Raw genomic sequence first — 22920 nt, 5'->3', positions numbered from 1 at the left:
AAACTTGATTCAGTATTGTATAAAGCTACAACACAAAAAATGGAAAGATCACTCTGTGTTGCAAGTTGTTGTGGTCCGCTAGTCTGAATTAAGTTTTTTTTGTGTAATAGCATCAGATGGTCCGTGAAGAGAAGTGGATGGTCAGTTTTTATTATTACCTTCAGTAGGGAGTAACATGTAGCCTACATGCTTTTATGCAAAGATAAGTTGGCACCAAACCCCCTCACGAAAAAAGAAAGCCATCGTGTTTACAACTGTGTTTATGCTACACTTTGGGGAAAAAATATCCCCACAAGGATAGTAAAACTTGACACGTTTGACATTGTGGTTTTCAAGAGTAAAAAATAATAATAATTAAAATAGTAAATTATGTTTATTTAAAACGCGTAACCATGCAAACAGGTTTTCTGGGGTAGGTTTAGGGTTCGTAACGTGGGGAGGTGTGTGTGTGTTTAACTATTGCTTTAGCAGGTTCCTCGCTGACTGTATTTTTTATTTTTTTGCTCATGTGGGTCCTGACTCACACATTTTAGTTCATATTTATTCTATGGCATTTGCTTATTCTCTGCTGTTAGTGCCATATTTATTTATGCATGCACTCTCTTTAGTTGTATTCAGTGTTGAGAAGGTTACTTCGGAAATGTAATAGGTTACCAATGACACGTTGCCCTATTCTAAATGTAATAAATAAGTAGTGTAATTATTTCATGCACTTTATTAAAAGTAATGTAACTTATTAAAGTACATGTGGTTACTTTTTGATTACTTTTAATTTACTTTTAATTATTTTTAGACACTCAAAGCAGGCATGGTACCTTAGTGCACTCAACACAGATTACCTTCAGAGTCCAGACAGTACAGCATGAAGAGAAATCTGGCAAATTCAGCACAAGGACATCATTGCTCTGTAGTTTCCAAAGCAAAAAAATAATAAAAAAAAAAAAAATATATATATATATATATATATATATATATATATATATATATATATATATATATATATATATACATACATATATACATATATATAATCACATTAGCACTACTTCTAGATAGAAGGCAATAGAAATAGATGTTGCGTTTTTCACAGTCACTGCAGTTTATAATAATGCAGTTTACTGTATGTTTTACATTCCTCAAAGGAAAATGCAGTGAATTACTAAATTATATTACTAAATTATCAGTGACAGAAGCACTGGAACTCTTTAAATTGATGATGCTGTTGATCGTTAGTTTTTACAATCCAGACACTTGGAATTAAAGTGCAGTGAAATAGCTTTTGTTTTTTACTGATTTTGAGTATGAGCTTAAAACATGAATGGTCTAAACAAAGGAAATGATAACTAAAATTACATAATATGTATATATGTGTGTGTGTGTATATATATATATATATATATATATATATATATATATATATATATATATAATGTGCATCCTTAAACAGATTACTCACACTTCTAAACTAACTAGCATTGAATTAAGCGGACATATCTCACAATCATATTAATGAGTTTATATGACGACTATGTATTTGGTTTACAGCGCTTTTTTCATAAACTAACGCTCGCTCGTGCAGGACCGCGGGTCTGTCTAATTTCGAAAAAAAATCTTAATCCGCATTAACAACACTATACAAGATATACAAGATACAAGACTATACAAGATAAATAAACGCTTACTTTTGGTCATTGACCCACAAAACTTCGACAGGAATCAGGAGAAGGGGGAAAAAAAAAACACACGAGCCATCTCTTTCTGACCGAACAAAACAAAGCTAAAAGGTTGCATTTGAACAGTTTTCTGACAATGCGGTGACGAGACTGTCTGTCCCTTCGCCTGATTGGTGCACGATAACTAAGGTGGCCTGGATGCTTGCTAACCTGGATGCCTAAGAGTGTCCAGCAGATGGCGCCGTTGACTTTACTCTTCTACAGCTTTAGTAAACAAAACATGTCTTCTGGCGAGTTCTAGGAAAATAAATAAATCCAATATTCCTAGACGAAAGATTATGGTATTTTTTTTTTATTAGATATAAACACCAATTAACCATTACATTACGGCCACCTAATAACCTGCAGGACATAATTTAGCCTGCAAAACACTAGCCATTAGAGGTGTGCGATACCGCTAGATTTGGTATCGATCCGATACCAAGTAAATACAGGGCCAGTATCGCCGATAGCGATACCAATACCGATACTTTTTAATAATTAAGGTGGATGCGTCTTCAACCTAAATCTAAATGAATTTTCATGACTTTTAATTTGTTTTTGTGATTTGCATTTTGGGTTATTAATCAGTATAACAAAAGCTTTTGTTCAGAAACAACTTTTGGTTACTTCTGATTTATTTAAATAAAGTTACAAAATGATTACTTCACAAATATAAAAAATGTAAAAACAAATTCTCTTTTCAAGGAGCATGTTAATAAAAAAATGTTTCTCCTCTTTAGTGCACCTCTTTTCAGGATTTTTTTCTTAAAGTCACAACATTTTACTTCACAATGTAAAACAAATTCTCCTTATACAAAATTCCTGAAGCCGACATCTTCCACTATGGAAAGAGGCTGCAGGTCCTTCACAATCATTTCTGATAGGCGCCTTGTAATATCCACTGCTCTTGGAGAATCAGCTATTGATAAAATAATAAAAATAATTAAGTCTGGTGCACATCTAGGTGAAGTTTAAACATAGAATCTAGTATCACTTTCACACCTAACACAAAAAGGGTAGATCGGCCTGAAAATACAGCCATACAACCATAGACTGTAAAAGACAACGCTCCTCTTTCTCTCCGCCTCTGACTGACTGCTGTTAGAAATGCGCGGCTGAGCGGTGCGCGCGCCTGACTGCTGGTGGTAGCGCTAGTGGTGAGTCACGTGACGGTACAACACAGGAGAGGGGGCGGAGAGCAGTGTCGAGAACGAGCAGCACTCTTAAGAGCTTGCTCTGCTCTGTGACAGCAGCAGCATTTTGACAAACACGGCCAGGACGCAACACGAGAGAAACTGAAGTATCGATATTTTCCCGTTGGTATCGATCAATACCGATACCAACGTTGGTATCGATATTATCGATATTAGTATCGATATGCCCACCTCTACTAGCCATGCATAGAGGTATTGATTCAACGAGGAGGCAACTCCTATGTATCTGGTACCATAATGTCAACAACTGGTCCTCCAGTTCCTCTACATTGCAGAATTATGGTTTTGTAGCGTAAATTCCCCTTTCCCAAGTTGAACTACAAATATTCTATTGGGTTCATGTCAGGTAAATTTTTGTAACCGTTAAAGCACATACTTTGTACGTGCAGGTCACACATGTGCATTTTTTTTTTTTTTTTTAAATAATCAGTTGGTTAACAGGGTGGCAACACTGTCCCAGGTCATTGATTCACAGTAGAGACCTAAAGATGGAACGGAAAAAAATTGTGGAGGATTGCAACAACAGATAGCTGCACTGACAAGCAGTAGTGAGCGAGATAGAATGGGGTAGCCCAGGCTTTGGTTTAAAAGTGTTCCAAAATATTTGTTATCAGTCATAAATTATGGAGAAAAATAGAGCAGACACTGGACATGGATGAAGCTTAAAGAGTGTGTGTGTCGACTGCCCTCATTCGTGCACAAAATCAAATCGAGTATACTTTGAAAGGCTACATGTTTGACTGTATGCATATGCTAGCATACAACAACGAAGTACAATTTGGCATTAAAGTGTCATGAACCCCCCAATTCTGCACTGGTTAGTTCTCACCGCAGTTTTAAAAAATGCTAAAAAAGTGGGCGTGGTGTGCAGCGGACCGGGGGAGGGGGAAGAGGGAAGACAGACAGCACACACAGCTTTGCGTTCAGACTCACAAATGAGACATATATTATTCTGTGGCCTTTTGACAGGTTGTGTCACAGAGCTATAAAAACGGTTACACTCACAAAGTGAATGAATCGCGTTTGTGCCGAACTCTTATTACAAAGAAAAAACACTCTTCTGCGATCCATGAATGTTTCTCTGTTAATGTGTGCGATGTCATTTCACAGTCTGATGCGTCTTTCATAGCAAATCAACACATGTTGTTGTAAATAATTAAGCGAAGCGTCTTCTCATAGGATAAGAACATGCAATCTCATGAACAATTTAATAGACACCGACGCTCATCAATGTACTATAGTCTGTAACGGAAACAGGTCAATTTAGCTCAAAGGGAATCATTTAATAATTTAAAGGGAATTTGAACAGAATCACTGTTTCACGGCTGATCACTGAGACGCGCCTGCGGTTCAGTGAACGAGCCGTTTAACATCAAATCTGCGCTGGATATTAATATCCAAAGTATAGTGAAAACACTATCAATTAGCACAGTAACCAGATCGGCAGTTTAAGACATTAACTTGTAAGCACAAAACACAAGATACTTCTCTTTTCAATATGAATAAGTCTTTATTAGATAAATCTAAGACATATAAACTAATCTAACACATAAACGCACGCACACACACATTCACACAAGTTGCAGGAAGATCGAAAGTTAAGGAAAGATGAGTTTAAGAGAATGGAAATATGGAATCCCAAGTTTACAGCAATACGTTAAATTGCATAGACATGAACAACCATCAATCATGTAATTAGCGCTCGCATTGAGTTCCTCAATGGGGTTAAAATTATATTAGATACACCAGCACAAATGTCTGAGGATACATTGCCTTGGTTTCCTGTGAAAGAGAGTCCCGTTGAAAGGGGTATCCCGGTGTCGGTGTCGCTGATTGGCTGGAAGTTCAGCAGTCGCTGAAGTGACGTCTTGGGAAGCCCATGGTTGTTGGGCGTTGGCTGAAGGTGCAGAGTCGTGTGCGCTGGTTGAAGTTGAACGGGCACCCGAGGTCAGGCGTCGGAGACTTGACGTTACAAAACTTAACCCAGAACACGAAACTCTCAAACGGAAAAGAAAAGAAATAAAGTTTGACGAGACAAGGTTGTGTTCCTTCTCATGGTGGCTAAGTAGCAGCAGGCGTGCAGGCCGAAGCACGCTGGAACCGCGCTCAAACAGTGATGACTAAACAGCATGGCTAGAGAAGCTAAAGCTAGGTAGCAAAGCTACAAGCTAAAAGCTAAGAGCAGGCATGACTGATAGCACAAGCAAGGCTAGAACTAAATTAGCAGACATGGCTAATAGCAGCAGCATAGCTAGAAACTAAAAGCAAAGATTTTATGGTGTCCTAAGTATTTAAACTGGCCTGTTGGCCACACCTCAAATGTTGTCTTGACCAATCAGATATTGTCTTGGCTCGGGGGTATCATAAATCATATGTTTATCTTACCAAGCATGTGGTCCGAATTTTCCTGCCTTGCAGGGTCTAATTTTGGACATGATTCCTATTACCAGGTTATGATATATTTGACAAATAAATGATTGTCAGGACAATATCAAACAAGCAGATTCGATCACACACATACCAAACATAACTATGAATCGTTAAGCTATTCATAGTTATTAAAAAAAACATGCACAATAAGTGATTATAACCTGATAGTCAAATGTGTGGGTTACACATAAATTAATATGGAGTGAATGGATGGACTGATTCATTTATAAGTCATTTTGGAGTTCATTTTGATCCATATATATATACAAAATACATTTTCTTTGTCATTCTCTGACATAGGGATGTTCTGTGGAGAGCAGAGGATACAAGCTATAATCTTAGAATAAGTAGTCTGGGGGTTTTATGACCCTTTAATGGCCATCAGGGAACACAGTTGTCATGACTGGATGCACTTGGTCCACAACGATTATCATATATCTTACAGCTGTAAGATATTAGGATATTGGGGCCTTAAATGTCTCAAGAATACATTGCCCACAGGATAACACCGCTACCGCTGCTGGGCTGTGTCCACCCAACAGTGTTTCAGGTGTCGTAGCCTCTCTTGGTAATCGTCTTAGAAATCTTGATTCATCAGACCATGTCATTTTTTTTACAATCTCGATGATCTTGGGCCCATTTCATGCTAGCGATGGTGTGCAGTTATTAAGAATTGGACCCTAAAGTTTCTAATGTTTTTCTTCATTTAGATTAATGCTGTAAATAGTAGTAGCACAGAAATAAACTCGGCATCAAAAATTCAAACATTCATGCTCTGAATGCCCAGTGTCACTTATGTGTTTTTTTCCACCCAATGGATCGATTTAGAAAACCAACCACAGCTGGTTTGAGTAAGACTCAAAAGATAAACCTCAGTAAAGAGGGTACTGTGAGAACGTAACATGGTTTTACATTTTTATGCTGGGTTTTTCCATTCACTTTTGAATAAATAAACATAATTTTAAAATCACTATGTTCCATTTCACCATGAAATATAGTTTATCCACAATTCACACAATATTCTTCTACTTTTAGCCATTTCACACAGTGAAGTAACTTCACTCTCTGTGAAAAGCTGACACTGAAGCAGTAATATGAACCCTTAACCTTTTGATAAAAATCAATAATGAATTTTAATCAATTAAAACTGGTAAAAATTGTAATAAGGGCTAGATTAACTATAACAGGTGGCTGAACTCTAGTCCTGGAGAGCTTCAGGCCTGCAAAGTTCAGCTTTTAAACCCTGATTAAAACTCACCTGCCTGTAGCTTTATAATAACCCTTCAGCCTGTGATTAGTTCATTTAGGTGTGTTTAATTAAGGTTGAAGCAAAACTCTGCAGGACTGCGGATCTCCAGGAACAAAGATCAACACCCCTGAACTATGTATCATTTGCAAATGCAGGATGTGAACTAGGAGGGTCGATCGCTGTCAGGGGAGGATTCACACAACACTTTAACAGTTCTGCTGTTAGATCACACACTGAACCACTGAAGAAAATGTTTCACAAGTTTGTCTTGTTCTGTTTGTGCTGCTGGAGTCTGACTGGTAAGTTAAAAAAATTAATTATATATATATTATATATTATTATTATTATTATTATTATTTATTTATTTTTATTTTTTTCTAAGTAAATTAGAATTAGATTGTTTTCATCTGCTGTTATGTACCCCAAAAAGAAGAAGAAGAAGAAAAAAAACATGATCTTCAAGATCTAACTTTAAATTCAGGTCTCTCTTGGAGTCAGAAAACTGTACATTAAAGTTTCCATGTATGAAAAGTTCATGAAGAATAATGGAAATCCCCACAGCAAATTGAAATGTTCAGAGAGTGTGAACTTTCTTTTGAGCTGCTTTCAAATATCTAAATATATATCAGGCCATATTTTGTCCCTATACACACACACACACATATATATATAATTAGCACAATTAAAACTGTATACTTTCAATCTGCAATAACTATCATGTATTTATTTTCAATAGATTATGAAACTTTAAACATTGATTGTTCAAAAAACAAATTAAAGATTAAAGATTTATTGCACCTATAAGATATTTGATGTGAATATCCAGTGTATCACTGTATTTAACAATAACAGAACTGTAGCATTAAGGTACAATGAAGGGGGCTTGGGGTTGTTGTAGTTTTATATATGAAGTTTTTCTCCTGTTTCATAAATTATGCTGCAATATACTCTATTAATTGCTATTTTAAACATATTTCCAGTAATCTGTAAATGCTGCTTCAGTGTTTTCTCCTGTTTCTCTGATTCTAACACTCTCTGTACTGATAACAGTAGCAGGTTTCTGCTGCTGCTCTCAACTTCACTCAACTTTGTGTAAATGAAGCTGATTTCAGGATTTGTAAACCATCAGAGGATTTAATCCATGTCACATCTGTTCATCAGGTGTGTTTGGTGAATCAGTGTCAGTGACGGAGGGAGAATCTGTCCCTCTGAACACTGATCTTAGTGAAATACATGAAGATGATGACATAGTGTGGAGATATGGAGCTGAAAAGTCTCAAATTGCTAGAATGAGCAAAAAGAAGCCAATCTTCTTATCTGATGTTCTTGACGGGAGATTCAGAGACAGACTGAAGCTGGACAGTAAAACTGGATCTCTGAACATCACAAACATCACAACTCAACACGCTGGAGAATATGAAGTAGAGATAAGTCGAGCAAAAGACACATCCAAAATATTCAATGTTTCTGTCTATGGTGAGCAGAGATCAACTGTTGAAATGTTCACATATTCTATTTACAAACTCAAATATTAATTTATTTTGAGATGACAGAAACATTCAGTTACCATTAATGCACTTAACACTAATTCAGCACAAAATTAACAGATTCACTACAATTCACAATGTTGACAATTAAAATTTTCCTCATTTTCCTCACATTTTATTCAGCTCGTCTGCCTGTTCCTGTCATCAGCAGTAACTCTTCAAACTGTTCATCATCTTCATCATCATCATCTTCATCACAGCAGAATTGTTCATTGTTGTGTTCAGTGATGAATGTGAGTCATGTGACTCTCTCCTGGTACAAAGGAAACAGTTTATTGTCCAGCATCAGTGTGTCTGATCTCAGCATCAGTCTCTCTCTACCTCTGGAGGTGGAATATCAGGAGAACAACAGCTACAGCTGTGTGATCAACAATCCCCTCACAAACCAGACCACACATCTGGACATCAGCAAACTCTGTCAGCCATGTTCAGGTACAGCAGCGGTAAAAAATGTGTTTATTTACTGAGCTGATCTCTGTCTTCTGTTGTTGATCAGACTGATGCATTCACTTACATTAATCACAGTCTCTCTTTTATTCTACTTCAGTTCCTTCAGTTTCTCTGATAGTAGTGTTGATTTCTGTTTCTGCTGCTGGATCTCTGTTGATTATAGCTGCAGTCGGGATCTTCTGCATCTGCAAGAAACAAAGAAAAACTGGCAAGCATTATTTTCTCTTTATAAACAAGTAAAATAATAAATTAATCTTTAATAATATGTTCTCAATGTTTTAGCCAACGGATAGCCATATTTTGCCATTTAATTGAAAGTATTCTCATACTTTTCATTTTTTATTATAAATGTCTATTTGTGTATAATGACACTGAGCATTGTTCTTTACTCATTTCATAAAAAAAAAAAAAAACTCATCATCATCAAAAAAAAAAATCTTTATGAATCTTACATGCGTAAAGATGTGGCTGGTGCTCTGAAATCCATATGAATGATAACTTTTGTTATGCTTGTAGAACTTATCTGCTGATTAAATAAAAAGATTGTAAAAAAAAAAAAAAAAAAAAAACTTTGCTTTGTCAAACATCATATTTGTGTTTGATATATGTATAAATGAATGTGTGATTTATGTGTCTCTCTAAATGTAATGATAAACACTCTTTTAGGATCTATTTTTGTGTGGACAAAAGTTATAGGCCTAATGGCTATAATTAAAATTGTTAATTCCATTTTTTTTTTTTAATCTTTAACTGTTACTTTGGTGTTAAATTTGAAAGCCCTGATAATAACACAGAGGCTGTGAAGAACCAGATCTAATAAGAGGTTTGTGGTTTTAATGCATCTGTCTTTGTTAAAACAGTTGAGACTTGTGAAGAAGATATCACTTATGCCGAGACGACATTCTACAAAAGAAGCGCACAGAAAACGGTAAGAATTCGTTTGTTAATTTATTGAGTATCTGTATAACTGGTAACAGTTTACAATGAGGTTTCATTAATGTACTTGTTAATGTATTAACTAACATGAACAAACAGTGGATAATTAATTTGTTACAGTGTTTATTAAAAGTACAGTTGTTCACTGTTAGTTCACAGTGCATTAACTAATGTTAACAAATAACTTTTTGTTTTAATAATGCATTAGTAAATGTTTAATTTGAAATTAAATATGATTAAAAAATGCTGTAGAAGTATTGTTCATTATCAGTTCATGTCAACTAAAGTAGTTAAGCAATGTTAACTAATGACAACTTACTGTAAACTATTACCTTATAATTTCAGTAGAGAGTCTGATGTAGACCAGTGTGCACTTTTGATTTTGTCTCATTAATATTTAAGTCAATTTCCACTAATAATAATAAAAAAATAAGTAAACATAATCATGTTCTGGTAAATCATAGAAATTATGACATACTAAAATGAAAGTCAATTTATAAAAAAAAAAAAAAAAGAAGAAGAAAATCAATATGCAAAGTGTAAATAATGAGATTAAAAAGGTAAAATTCTAATTGAATTATATGTCATTATATGACTTAAGCATGTGATATATTTTTTCTATTTTTAATCACATAATATATTTTGACTTTGATGTCACTTTTTTATATAATTTTTTTATATAATTAAAGGGCATTATTTATTATTTTTATCCCTTATTGTCATCATAACTACTTTCTGTTTGTCAGTATATTGTCCCAGTAATAATTGTGGTATTATTGTTATTTTAAGACCATGCTTTGCCACTGAATATATAATGATAATATAACAGCATAAGAATGCAAGTAGTGCATGCATAATATTGCATGCACAAGATGTTGCAAAAGACAGTCAAACACATTTGTCTAATGCACGTTTCCATAGAAAAACAATAACCATAAACAATTAATAAACAGCACAAGCAGAATTCAAAAATGTGAGAAAGCACCATTCTTCTTTTGCCTTCTTTTCACCTGTCCACATTTTACAAATATTGTGCAAGAACTCAGGCAATAATGAGATTTCAAAGTGTAATAATCTATCACAAAACCATACAATGTGTTTAAGACTTGGTTACTACAACTACTACTACTACTACTACTACAAAAAAAGAAAAACATACATTTATTATTAATATTGTTGCTATTGTTATCATAATTAATTATTATTATTGTTATATATTGTGTTATACATTATTTTACAGAAAGTCGAAGAGGATGTGGAATATGCACCAATCAAAATCAGAAGATGATCAAACTTTAATATTGTTCTAAGTACAAGACTCTTATTGTCTTATGATTTTCATTGGGAATCTCCATGACTTCAGACACTGTGGTCTTATGGATGAGCATTTTCACTGCAGCGTTTTCATGTTTGCAAAACATAGATGCAAACTATCCATCCAGAGGTGATGAAGTAGACTCTGCTGTGGTGCGGATTATTTATATCTGTACAGAAATGTGGTTTGATCTGTGCATGAGAATGTGTCTACTGCTGGATGCTTGCATTTGATGTCAGTTTGTTAGTGTGTGTCTGAGGTGTCAAAAGTGTCTGTTTTGCGTGTGTATCTGTGCAAGTGTGTGTCTGAGGTGTCAACAATACATCTGCGTGAGAGTGTGCCGTGCGAGTGTGTCCTGCGATTGTGTCTGAGGTCTCAATAGTGTGACTGTGAGTGTGTATGAGGTGTCAGTCTGTGTGACTTCTGCTCTACAGGGAAGCCAATTTACTTAAAAATATGAAAGTCATTAAAGGGATCATGACATAGATTTAAAAAAAAAAAATCATTTTAAAATGTTCCTTTCCAAACCTTTCTCAGGAACAGCCTGTTTTTAAGGGGCGGGTCCTTTAAGGCTTCACCGTAATTGGCCGCTGTTTTGATTGGCTAACATCACTGCATAGAAAAACATTATCAACTATTTCCATTCAAAACGTGAAACTTGTATATTATATTCATTTATTACACACAGACTGATATGTTTCAAATATTTATTTCCTTTAATTTTGATGATTATAACTGACAACTAAGGAAAATCCCAAATTCAGTATCTCAGAAAATTTTGAATATTGTGAAAAGGTTCAATATTGAAGACACCTGGTGCCACACTCTAATCAGATAATTAACTCAAAACAACTGCAAAGGCCTTAAATTGTCTCTCAGTCTAGTTCTGTAGGATACACAATCATGGGGAAGACTGCTGACTTCACAAGTTGTCCAAAATATGACCATTGACACCTTGCACAAGGAGGGCAAGACACAAAAGGTCATTGCAAAAGAGGCTGGCTGTTCAAAGAGCTCTGTGTCCAAGAACATTAATAGAGAGGTGAAGGGAAGGAAAAGATGTAATAGAATAAAGGTGTACAAGCAATAGGGATAACTGCACCCTGGAGACGATTGTGAAACAAAACCCATTCAAAAATGTGGGGGAGATTCACACAAAGTGGACTGCAGCTAGAGTCAGTGCTTCAAGAAGTGTAAAGTTTCCACAGTCAGTGATGGTTTGGGGTGCCATATCATCTGCTGGTGTTGGTCCACTGTGTTTTCTGAGGTCCTAGGTCAACAAAGCCGTATGCCAGGAAGTTTTAGAGCACTTCATGCTTCCTGCTGCTGACCAACTTTATGGAGATGCAGATTTCATTTTCCGATAGGACTTGGCACCTGCACACAGTGCCAAAGCTACCAGTACTTGGTTTAAGGACCATGGTATCCCTGTTCTTAATTTGCCAGCAAACTTGCCTGACCTTAACCCCATAGAAAATCTGTGGGGTATTGTGAAGATGAAGATGAGATATGCCAGACCCAAGAATGCAGAAGAGCTGAAGGCCACTATCAGAGCAACCTGGGCTCTCATAACACCTGAGCAGTGCCACAGACTGATCGACTCCATGCCACGCCGCATTGCTGCAGTAATTCAGACAAAAGGAGCCCAAACTTAGTATTGAGTGCTGTACATACTCATACTTTTCAGTTGGCCAAGGTTTCTAAAAGTCCTTTCTTTGTATTGGTCTTAAGTAATATTAAAATTTTCTGAGATACTGAATTTGGGATTTACCTTAGTTGTCAGTTATAATCATCAAAATTAAAAGAAATAAACATTTGAAATATATCAGTCTGTGTGTAATGAATGGATACAATATACAAGTTTCCGGTTTTGAATGGAATTATTGAAATAAATCAACTTTTTGATGATATTCTAATTATATGACAAGCACCTATATATATATATTTTATTATTATTATTAATTAATTATTTTTCAATAGCATAACAGGACTTGGACTTCTGTCTATAGGTAAAACAATGGTTGAAATTTAAAGTGTCAGATTAAGATAATAACCAGATCTCACCTTAAGTTTCCAGTGATCATTGTAAAGATCAGACAAATGTTGACAGCTCAAGATATCTGCTCCAGTTCCAGCTGTGTAACATCATCTGAGGATCAGGAAACACAACATGAGTGATGGAGTCGTTATTTTAATTTTTAATACGTGGTTAGTGTGCGAGTAATGGTTAATGTTAGTTTCCTACTCTGGTGTGCTCTGTGTGGGTGGATGTTTAATGGCCAAAAGACACCACATGACTGATGATAAGTCTGTGTCATATTCTGGTCTCGGGTCCCTCTTTGTTCATTGTTCGCTGAGAATGACTTTTCACCTGATTCATCGTCTAATGTTACTTTAAATAGCAGCACATCTCTCCTCACACATGACTGAAGCTTTTCATTAAAGTTAATAAATGATAAATACACCAGCGTTCATTTCGAAGAGAAATGAGACAAAAACGCTACAAAGCAGATGCTGCCGAGCTTATGAAATCACACAAAACATTCTTTCAGTCAAATAAAGACCATCAAACGTGCCGAGGATTTCATGCTACATGATAATAAAACATTAATACACGTGTGCAGTGACAGTAAATAACCCTCTCTGTTGTTTATAACACACCCGCAACAGCACTAGGATTCGTTCAGATTCATCTGTATTTTCATGTGTGTCTGCAAAACGCTTGTTGTTGCGTTTTACATAAATAGCATCCCGCATCAAGTGTATCTCTCTTCCACTAATGTGTCTTCAACCTAAAAACCGTTAGAGAAAGCAGATAAACACAACACACACACAGAAACGAAACTAATAAACTGTTGACTAGAGGTGGGCAGATCGATACTAATATCGATAATATCGATACCAACGTTGGTATCGGTATTGATCGATACCAACGGGAAAATATCGATACTTAAGTTTCAGTTTCTCTCGTTTTGCCACCTGGCCGTGTTTGTCAAAATGCTGCTGCTGTCACAGAGCAGAGCAAGCTCTTAAGAGTGCTGCTCGTGCTCGACACTGCTCTCCGCCCCCTCTCCTGTGTTGTACCGTCACGTGACTCACCACTAGCGCTACCACCAGCAGTCAGGCGCGCGCACCGCTCAGCCGCGCATTTCTAACAGCAGTCAGTCAGAGGCGGAGAGAAAGAAGAGCGTTGTATGGCTGTATTTTCAGGCCGATCTACCCTTTTTGTGTTAGCTGTGAAAGGGATACTAGTTTCTATATTTAAACTTCACCTAGATGTGCACCAGAATTAATTATTTTTTATTATTTTATCAATAACTGATTCTCCAAGAGCAGTGGATATTACAAGGCGCCTATCAGAAATGATTGTGAAGAACCTGCAGCCTCTTTCCATAGTGGAAGATGTCGGCTTCAGGAATTTTGTATAAGGAGAATTTGTTTTACATTGTGAAGTAAAACGTTGTGACTTTAAGAAAACAATCCTGAAAAGAAGTGCACAAGAGGAGAAACATTTTTTTATTAACATGCTACTTGAAAAGAGAATTTGTTTTTACATTTTTTATATTTGTGAAGTAATCATTTTGTAACTTTGTTTATTTAAATAAATCAGAAGTAACCAAAAGTTGTTTCTGAACAAAAGCTTTCGTAGTACTGATTAATAACCCAAAATGCAAATCACAAAAACAAATTAAAAGTCATGAAAATTCATTTAGATTTAGGTTGAAGACGCATCCACCTTAATTATTAAAAAGTATCGATATTGGTATCGGTATCGGCGATACTGGCCCTGTATTTACTTGGTATCGGATCGATACCAAATCTAGCGGTATCGCACACCTCTACTGTTGACCACTAAAAGACGAGTTTCCATTTCTTCTTCTACTGTTTTTTGGCGGTTGGCACATTTCCGCCACCAACTGGTACGGAGTGTGGACAAGAACGTTTACAAATCCGAAGCATGTTGTTTTAAATAAAGTGAAAAGTGAAGTGACATTCAGCCAAGTATGGTGACCCATACTCAGAATTTGTGCTCTGCATTTAACCCATCCGAAGTTCACACACACAGAGCAGTGAACACACACACACACACTGTGAGCACACATGCCTTGCTCAAGGGCACCTAAGTCTTGGTATTGAAGGTGGAGAGAGAACTGTACATGCACTACCCCCATCCACAATTCCGTCCGGCCCGAGACTAGAACTCACAACCCTTCGATTGGGAGTCCAACCCTCTAACCATTAGGCCACGACTTCTCCTAATTGATACATTATCAATTAGGTTCTCTAAGGTATTGAAACAATCAATTAACAATAAAACACCTATACTCCTATAACCTAGACTCCTGCAGATCGGTAACTTCTTTCTTGTGACAGTAAATCACAGCAGCAGCTGCAGTTACAAGCAGCACCAGAGCAGCAGCACTTCCTGCTGCAGCAGCTGAAGATAATAATAATAATAATAATAATAATAATAATAATAATAATAATAATATGTGCTCAGTTTACTATGCAGAAGCAAAATACTATTTTTTGAAAACGGAACATAACTTCACCATTTTCACAAAAACACATTTTGTCTGATTTTTATATCAATCTTAATAAGGGACGGCCTTATCATATTTCATGTTATAACTGTAGGGCTAAATGCTTTATTCATGTTATGCCTTAATGGATTAATGTATTTTAAGTTTCCACCAAACATCTAAGGGAGCTTATTATTTTTCAAATGGGTTCGAAAACATAAACAGCTTTCAAATTTTTAAATGATTGGGTGCTATATGAATCATATATAGATACATATATATGTAGTGACCTGATCATTGTCTCCACCAGTAATGCAATGATATAAAAAAAATGAAGGCCATTTATCAATAGGGCACATAAAAGTGGACTTTAATGCAGCCTCAAGAAGAAAATCATGAGAGCTTAGGGTTCTGCTGCACACACAAAATGCATATACAGTATTGTTCAAAATAATAGCAGTACAATGTGACTAACCAGAATAATCAAGGTTTTTAGTATATTTTTTATTGCTACGTGGCAAACAAGTTACCAGTAGGTTCAGTAGATTCTCAGAAAACAAACAAGACCCAGCATTCATGATATGCACGCTCTTAAGGCTGTGCAATTGGGCAATTAGTTGAAAGGGGTGTGTTCAAAAAAATAGCAGTGTCTACCTTTGACTGTACAAACTCAAAACTATTTTGTACAAACATTTTTTTTTTCTGGGATTTAGCAATCCTGTGAATCACTAAACTGATATTTAGTTGTATGACCACAGTTTTTTAAAACTGCTTGACATCTGTGTGGCATGGAGTCAACCAACTTGTGGCACCTCTCAGCTGTTATTCCACTCCATGATTCTTTAACAACATTCCACAATTCGTTCACATTTCTTGGTTTTGCTTCAGAAACAGCATTTTTGATATCACCCCACAAGTTCTCAATTGGATTAAGGTCTGGAGATTGGGTTGGCCACTCCATAACATTAATTTTGTTGGTTTGGAACCAAGACTTTGCCCGTTTACTAGTGTGTTTTGGGTCATTGTCTTGTTGAAACAACCATTTCAAGGGCATGTCCTCTTCAGCATAGGGCAACATGACCTCTTCAAGTATTTTAACATATGCAAACTGATCCATGATCCCTGGTATGCGATAAATAGGCCCAACACCATAGTAGGAGAAACATGCCCATATCATGATGCTTGCACCTCCATGCTTCACTGTCTTCACTGTGTACTGTGGCTTGAATTCAGAGTTTGGGGGTCGTCTCACAAACTGCCTGTGGCCCTTGGACCCAAAAAGAACAATTTTACTCTCATCAGTCCACAAAATGTTCCTCCATTTCTCTTTAGGCCAGTTGATGTGTTCTTTGGCAAATTGTAACCTCTTCTGCACATGCCTTTTTTTTAACAGAGGGACTTTGCGGGGGATTCTTGAAAATAGATTAGCTTCACACAGACGTCTTCTAACTGTCACAGTACTTACAGGTAACTCCAGACTGTCTTTGATCATCCTGGAGGTGATCATTGGCTGAGCCTTTGCCATTCTGGTTATTCTTCTATCCATTTTGATGGTTGTCTTCCGTTTTCTTCCACGTCTCTCTGGTTTTGCTCTCCATTTTAAGGCATTGGAGATCATTTTAGCTGAACAGCCTATCATTTTTTGCACCTCTTTATAGGTTTTCCCCTCTCTAATCAACTTTTTAATCAAAGTACGCTGTTCTTCTGAACAATGTCTTGAACGACCCATTTTCCTCAGCTTTCAAATGCATGTTCAACAAGTGTTGGCTTCATCCTTAAATAGGGGCCACCTGATTCACACCTGTTTCTTCACAAAATTGATGACCTCAGTGATTGAATGCCACACTGCTATTTTTTTGAACACACCCCTTTCAAGTAATTCAACTAATTGCCCAATTGCACAGCCTTAAGAGCGTGCATATCATGAATGCTGGGTCTTGTTTGTTTTCTGAGAATCTGCTGAACCTACTGGTAACTTGTTTGCCACGTAGCAATAAAAAAATATACGAAAAACCTTGATTATTCTGGTTAGTCACATTGTACTGCTATTATTTTGAACAATACTGTAGGTCTCCACCTACTGGAGTAAGATTGTTACCAGCAGAAAGAGCCACTGAATCAGTGAGAAATATTGTTATTCATTACATCTTTTACTGCACATTTTTTTGAGTAACATTATATTAAATCATATTAGACATATATTGGATATTAGATTATATTAGACACTGTATTAGACATATCTGCCAAATTACAAGACTACACATTTTGAATGATTACTAAACAACATTGATAATATTGTGGTTTTATTGCAAACTAAGGCAATGACTGCTAAAAGAGGATAATTTAATAATTGGTTTTACATGACAAATTCTTATTAAATCAATGAATGCAACCTTGGTGAACAGAAGTTTCTTACTTGACAGTTTTCCTATTGGTATTTTAATGAATTAATTTTATTTGTCTGTAAAACTGTGCCAAGGAGGGAAGGCAGACAGGAGGTCAATAACAGCAGAAAAATAGGAAGCCATCAACCTAAGATCTGAACATACATCAAACAAATGGCCATTTTCACAAAGCTAAATTTCTAAACAACAGTTCACATCAGATTTCCTAAAGGGACAGTTCACTCTTTAATTACTCACCTTCATGTCCTTCCAAACCTGTAAGACTTTTGTTCATGTTCGGAACACTAATTAAAATATTTTTTATGAAGCTACAAAAATAATTTTTGTGCGCAAAGACTACAGCTAAAAGAACTACTTTATTCAACAATTCTTCTCCCCGAGTCTGCCTCCATTATGGAGAGTGCCATGTTTTCCTCTGAACAAAAACAAGGCTCAGTGCATGCTTGTTCTACTTCAGCAACACCACATGCATGCATTGTTTACATGCAGATCAAAGCACGCACATCTGTTGTGGTACTCTCCAAAATGGCGTTACTCTCCAAATTGTGCTACGAAGATGAACAAAGGTCTTGCAGGATTGGTACATCAAGAGGGCGAATAATTCATGACAGAATTTTAATTTCTAAGCCTTTAAGTAAACCAACTGAAACAGGTTTTAATTTGACCCAAAAACTGAGCTGCTCATGCCTGACATCACACTTTCAGAAAAAAATTATACAAAAGCTTTCCCTCGGATACCTTTTAATTCTTTCTAATAAGTACCATTTATCTACTAATATGTCAAATTTATGATACCAATATGTACCTTTGATGTACAAATATCCATTTTTCCATTTTTCTACTTGTCCATATTTTCCACAGTGAAGTACTACCTATACTAACTAATACATAAAAAAGTATTAGTTACTTTTTTAGGGAGTAACGCAATATTGTAATGCATTACTTTTAAAAGTAACTTTCCCCAACACTGATTGTACCAAATTGGTAAGTGAACTGCTATTAATGACATATTGTTTGATAAAATGTGTGTTTGTTTTTGTTTTTCACTCACTTTCCTGACGAGTGTGATTGATGCGCTGCAAGCAGAGAGCTGTTTATCTTATTTCTCTTAGCCTTCTGCGTTCTTTAGAGAATTTGCAGTACTTTGGTAGAACAGACATAAGTGTCATTATGTACTGAAGCTTAAAAAAACAAAACAAATGATTCAAAAACATAAATATATAAAAGTGACGAGAGCAATGTTATGAATTTTGCAACTTATATTTTGCTACCCCTGCCACATGATGTGGTCAGCAGATCTTATGGGAATATTACCACCCCATAATCTAATTTCCACCCACGGTGCTGCAATTCTGTTTTTACAAGTGACAACAGTGTAACAGTTCTAATGCCATGGCGAAAGTTCGAGCAAAGCATGCTAACTGTTCTGTCTTAGGTTGCACTGATGAGCACATAACACTGTTTAAAGTCCTAGCCTGAGAGGAGACAAGAGAGCAGTGGATTTATTTACTAAATATTATGCTGCTCACATTCTGAGTGGCAGCCGCTTTCTGTGCATGTGCCTCGGAAGCTTAAACTGATGTGGATTAAAAATGCATGATTTCAGTGTGATAGACTTAATAATAAAAAGCAATGTTTTTTATAATTTATTTGTATTTCCTTTTTTGGGCAAAATATCTGAGGTACCAGAGCATATAGGCATAGCCCTATTACTGGAAAAGGGGTTGGGGAGAAGCACCTCATTTGCATTTATAGAAACATACACAAAAACAGCCCGTTTCTGCTTCCACTCAAAATTGGCATTTTCAGAAATACATAATAAATGACATGTGGGGTATTTTGAGCTAAAACTTGTGAGTTTTTCCATTCACTAAAATTTAGAATAAATATACATAGTTGACACTGGATCACAAAATCTTAAGTTGCTGGGGTACATTTGTAGGAATAGGCAAAAATGCATTGTGTGTGTCAATTTTTTTTTTACCAAAAATATTTTGAATATTAAGAAAAGACCATGTTCCATGAATATATTTTGTATAATTTTACCATGAAATGTAGTTTGACAGTTCACACAAAAGTCTTCTACTTGTAGCTATTTGAAACAGTGAGGTAACTTCACTCTCTGTGAAAAGCTGTCACTGAGGCAGTAATATGAATTCTCCTAATATGAACCCTTAACCTTTTCATAAAAATAAGTATGTTATTATCCATTAAAACCAGTAAAAAATCTTAAGATGAACTATGACATTATATCATATGAAATGTTGGACAGTAACTAGTTACTAGTAATGCAATACAGTAATAAAATTACTTTCCCTGGTAACTTGTAGGGCAACTAATTATTAATACAATTTAAGTAATAATATTACAGTTACCATTAAAATAAATAAATGTTTAATTGCTTTCCTCACAATTGCTAATGATTTGAACTTAAAAAATCTGTTTTCTTAATCATTGTCTAGCACATGATGTCACCAGTCAAGTCAAGTCAAGTCACCCTTATTTATATAGCACTTTAAACAAAAAGGATTGTGTCAAAGCAACTGAACAACATGAATTAGGAAAAAAGTTTGTCAATGCAATAATGGAACTGATTCTCATCCCAGCCACTACACACTCTTCGCACGTTTGATGGCCCAAGTTAGCTTAGCTGGAAGATGGAGAAGCCCACATCATATAGTGCCTAGAAATACAGTCATTATTTAAGTTTTGTTGGGAGAAAAGATGACAAAAACATCAATGTCACAAATTTTGTAGTGGTACTGGACTGTCTAGAGCAATCCCAAAATGTGTTGTAAAAAAAATAGTTGGTCCTACCTTCTTTTATCAGATTTTACTATGTAACTACTTTATTAAAAAAGACTTAACCATCCATCCATCCATCTTCTTCATCTTATCCAGGGCCGGGTCACAGGGGCAGCAGACTTCCCTCTCCCTAGACACTTCCTCCAGCTAATTCGGGGTTATACCGAGGTGTTCCCAGACCAGTCAAGAGACATAGTCCCTCCAGCATGTCCTCAGTCTAGCCCCGGGGCCTCCTCCTATGGAAAGTGCCCGGAACACCTCTGAAGGAAGGCATCCAGGAGGCTTTTGGAACAGATGCCCAAGCCACCTCAGCTGGCTCCTCACGATGTGGAGGAACAGTGGCTCTACTCTGAGCTCCTCCCGGGTGGCTGAGTTCCTTACCCTATCTCTGAGGGAGTGCCCAGCCACCCTATAAAGACAGCTCATTTCAGTTGCCTGTATCCGGGATCTTGTCCTTTTGGTCATGACCCAAAACTCATGACCATAGGTGAGAGTAGGAACGTAGATCGACCGGTAAATCGAGAGCTTCGCCTTGCAGCTCAGATCCTTCTTTACCACGACAGACATGTACATCGACCACGTTACTGCAGAAGCTGCAACTATCCACCTGTCAATCTCCCGCTCCATCCTTCCCTCACTCTTGAACAAGACCCCAGGATACTTGAACTCCTCCACTTGAGGCAGAAGCTCTCCACCAACCTGAAGGGGACAGGCCACCCTTTTCCGGCTGAGAACCATGGCCTTGGATTTGGAGGTGCTTATTCTAATCCCTGTCGCTTCACACTCAGCTGCAAACCATCCCAGCATACGCTGAAGGTCCTGGCCTAATGAAGCCAACATGAAAACATCATCTGCAAAAAGCAGAGATTAAATCATGTGGTCCCCAAAACAGACCCTCCGGCCCCTGGCTGCGCTAAGAATTTCTAGGCGCAGCCAGGGGTCAGTGATAAAGGGCAGCCCTGCCGGAGTCCAACATGTACCGGGAACAAGTCTGACTTTCTGCCGACAACGTGAACCAAGCTCCTGCTCCAGTCGTACAGGGACTGGACAGCCCACAACACAGGGCCCCGGACCCATACTCCCAGAGCACCCCCCCCCCCACAAGAGGACGTGAGGGATATGGTTGAATGCCTTCTCCAAATCCACAAAACACATGTGGATTGGTTGGGCAAACTCCCATAAACCCTCCAGCACCCTGGCAAGGGTATAAAGCTGGTCCATTGTTTCACGACCGGGACGAAAACCACATTGTTCCTCCTGAATCCAAGGTTCAACTACTGGCCAAATTCTCCTCTCCAGTACCCTGGCATTGACTTTTCCAGGAAGCCTGAGGAGTGTGATCGCCCTGTAGTTGGAACACATCCTCCGGTCCCCCTTCTCGAAAAGAGGGACCACCACCGCGGTCTGCCATTCCAAGACAGCCCCACAACATCCCTTTTAGATCCACTGTAAATAGTGCTGGCAGGGCAGCATTTAAAAAAAAAAATATGGCCATTCCTCCCAATCATGCCCCTCCAGGTGTCACTGCCCACATGAGAGTTGAAGTCCCCCAGTAGAACATCAGAGTCCCCAGTCAGAGCACTTTTCAGCACCCCTCCCAGAGACTCCAAGAAGGCAGGGTATTCTACACTGCCATTTGGCCGATAAACACAAATACGAGTGAGAGACCTATTCCCAACTGGAAGGTGCAAGGGATCGACCCTTTTGTTCACCGGCGTAAACTCCATCACATGGCGACTGAGCTGGGGAGCTATGAGCAACCCAACACCAACCAGCCACCTCTCACCACGGGCATCTCCGGAGTGGTAGAGTCCAGCCTCTCTCAAGGGGTGCGGTTCCAGAACCCAAGCTGTGCATGGAGGTGAGTCCAACTATTTCCAGTCGGTACCTCTCAACCTCTTGCACAAGCTCAGGCTCCTTCCCCACCAGCGAGGTGACATTCCACGTCCCTAAGGTCAGTTTCCATATTAAGAGATCAGGTCGTTGGGCCCCCTGCCTTCGACTGCTGCCCGATCCACAAAGCACCAGCCGCTTATGATTCGTCCCACAGATGGTGGGTCCATAGGAGGTCGGCCCCACATTGCTCTTTTGGGCTAAGCCAGGCTGGGCCCCATGGGGGAGGCCTGGTCACCAGGCACTCCTATTCGAGTGCCCAGCCTGGGCCTGGCTCCAGGGTGGGGCCCCGGTTGTGCCATTTTTAAATAATTCATAATGGGCTTCTGAACTGCTCTTAGTCTGTCTGGTCACCTAGGACCTGTTTGCCTTGGGTGACCCTACCGTGGGCATATAACCCCAGACAACATATGTCTTAGGATCATTCGGGTACTCAAA

This window comes from Carassius auratus, chromosome 22, assembly GCF_003368295.1.
Source record: "Carassius auratus strain Wakin chromosome 22, ASM336829v1, whole genome shotgun sequence".
NCBI lineage: Eukaryota > Metazoa > Chordata > Actinopteri > Cypriniformes > Cyprinidae > Carassius > Carassius auratus.
Note: the sequence above shows the minus strand (reverse complement) of the source record.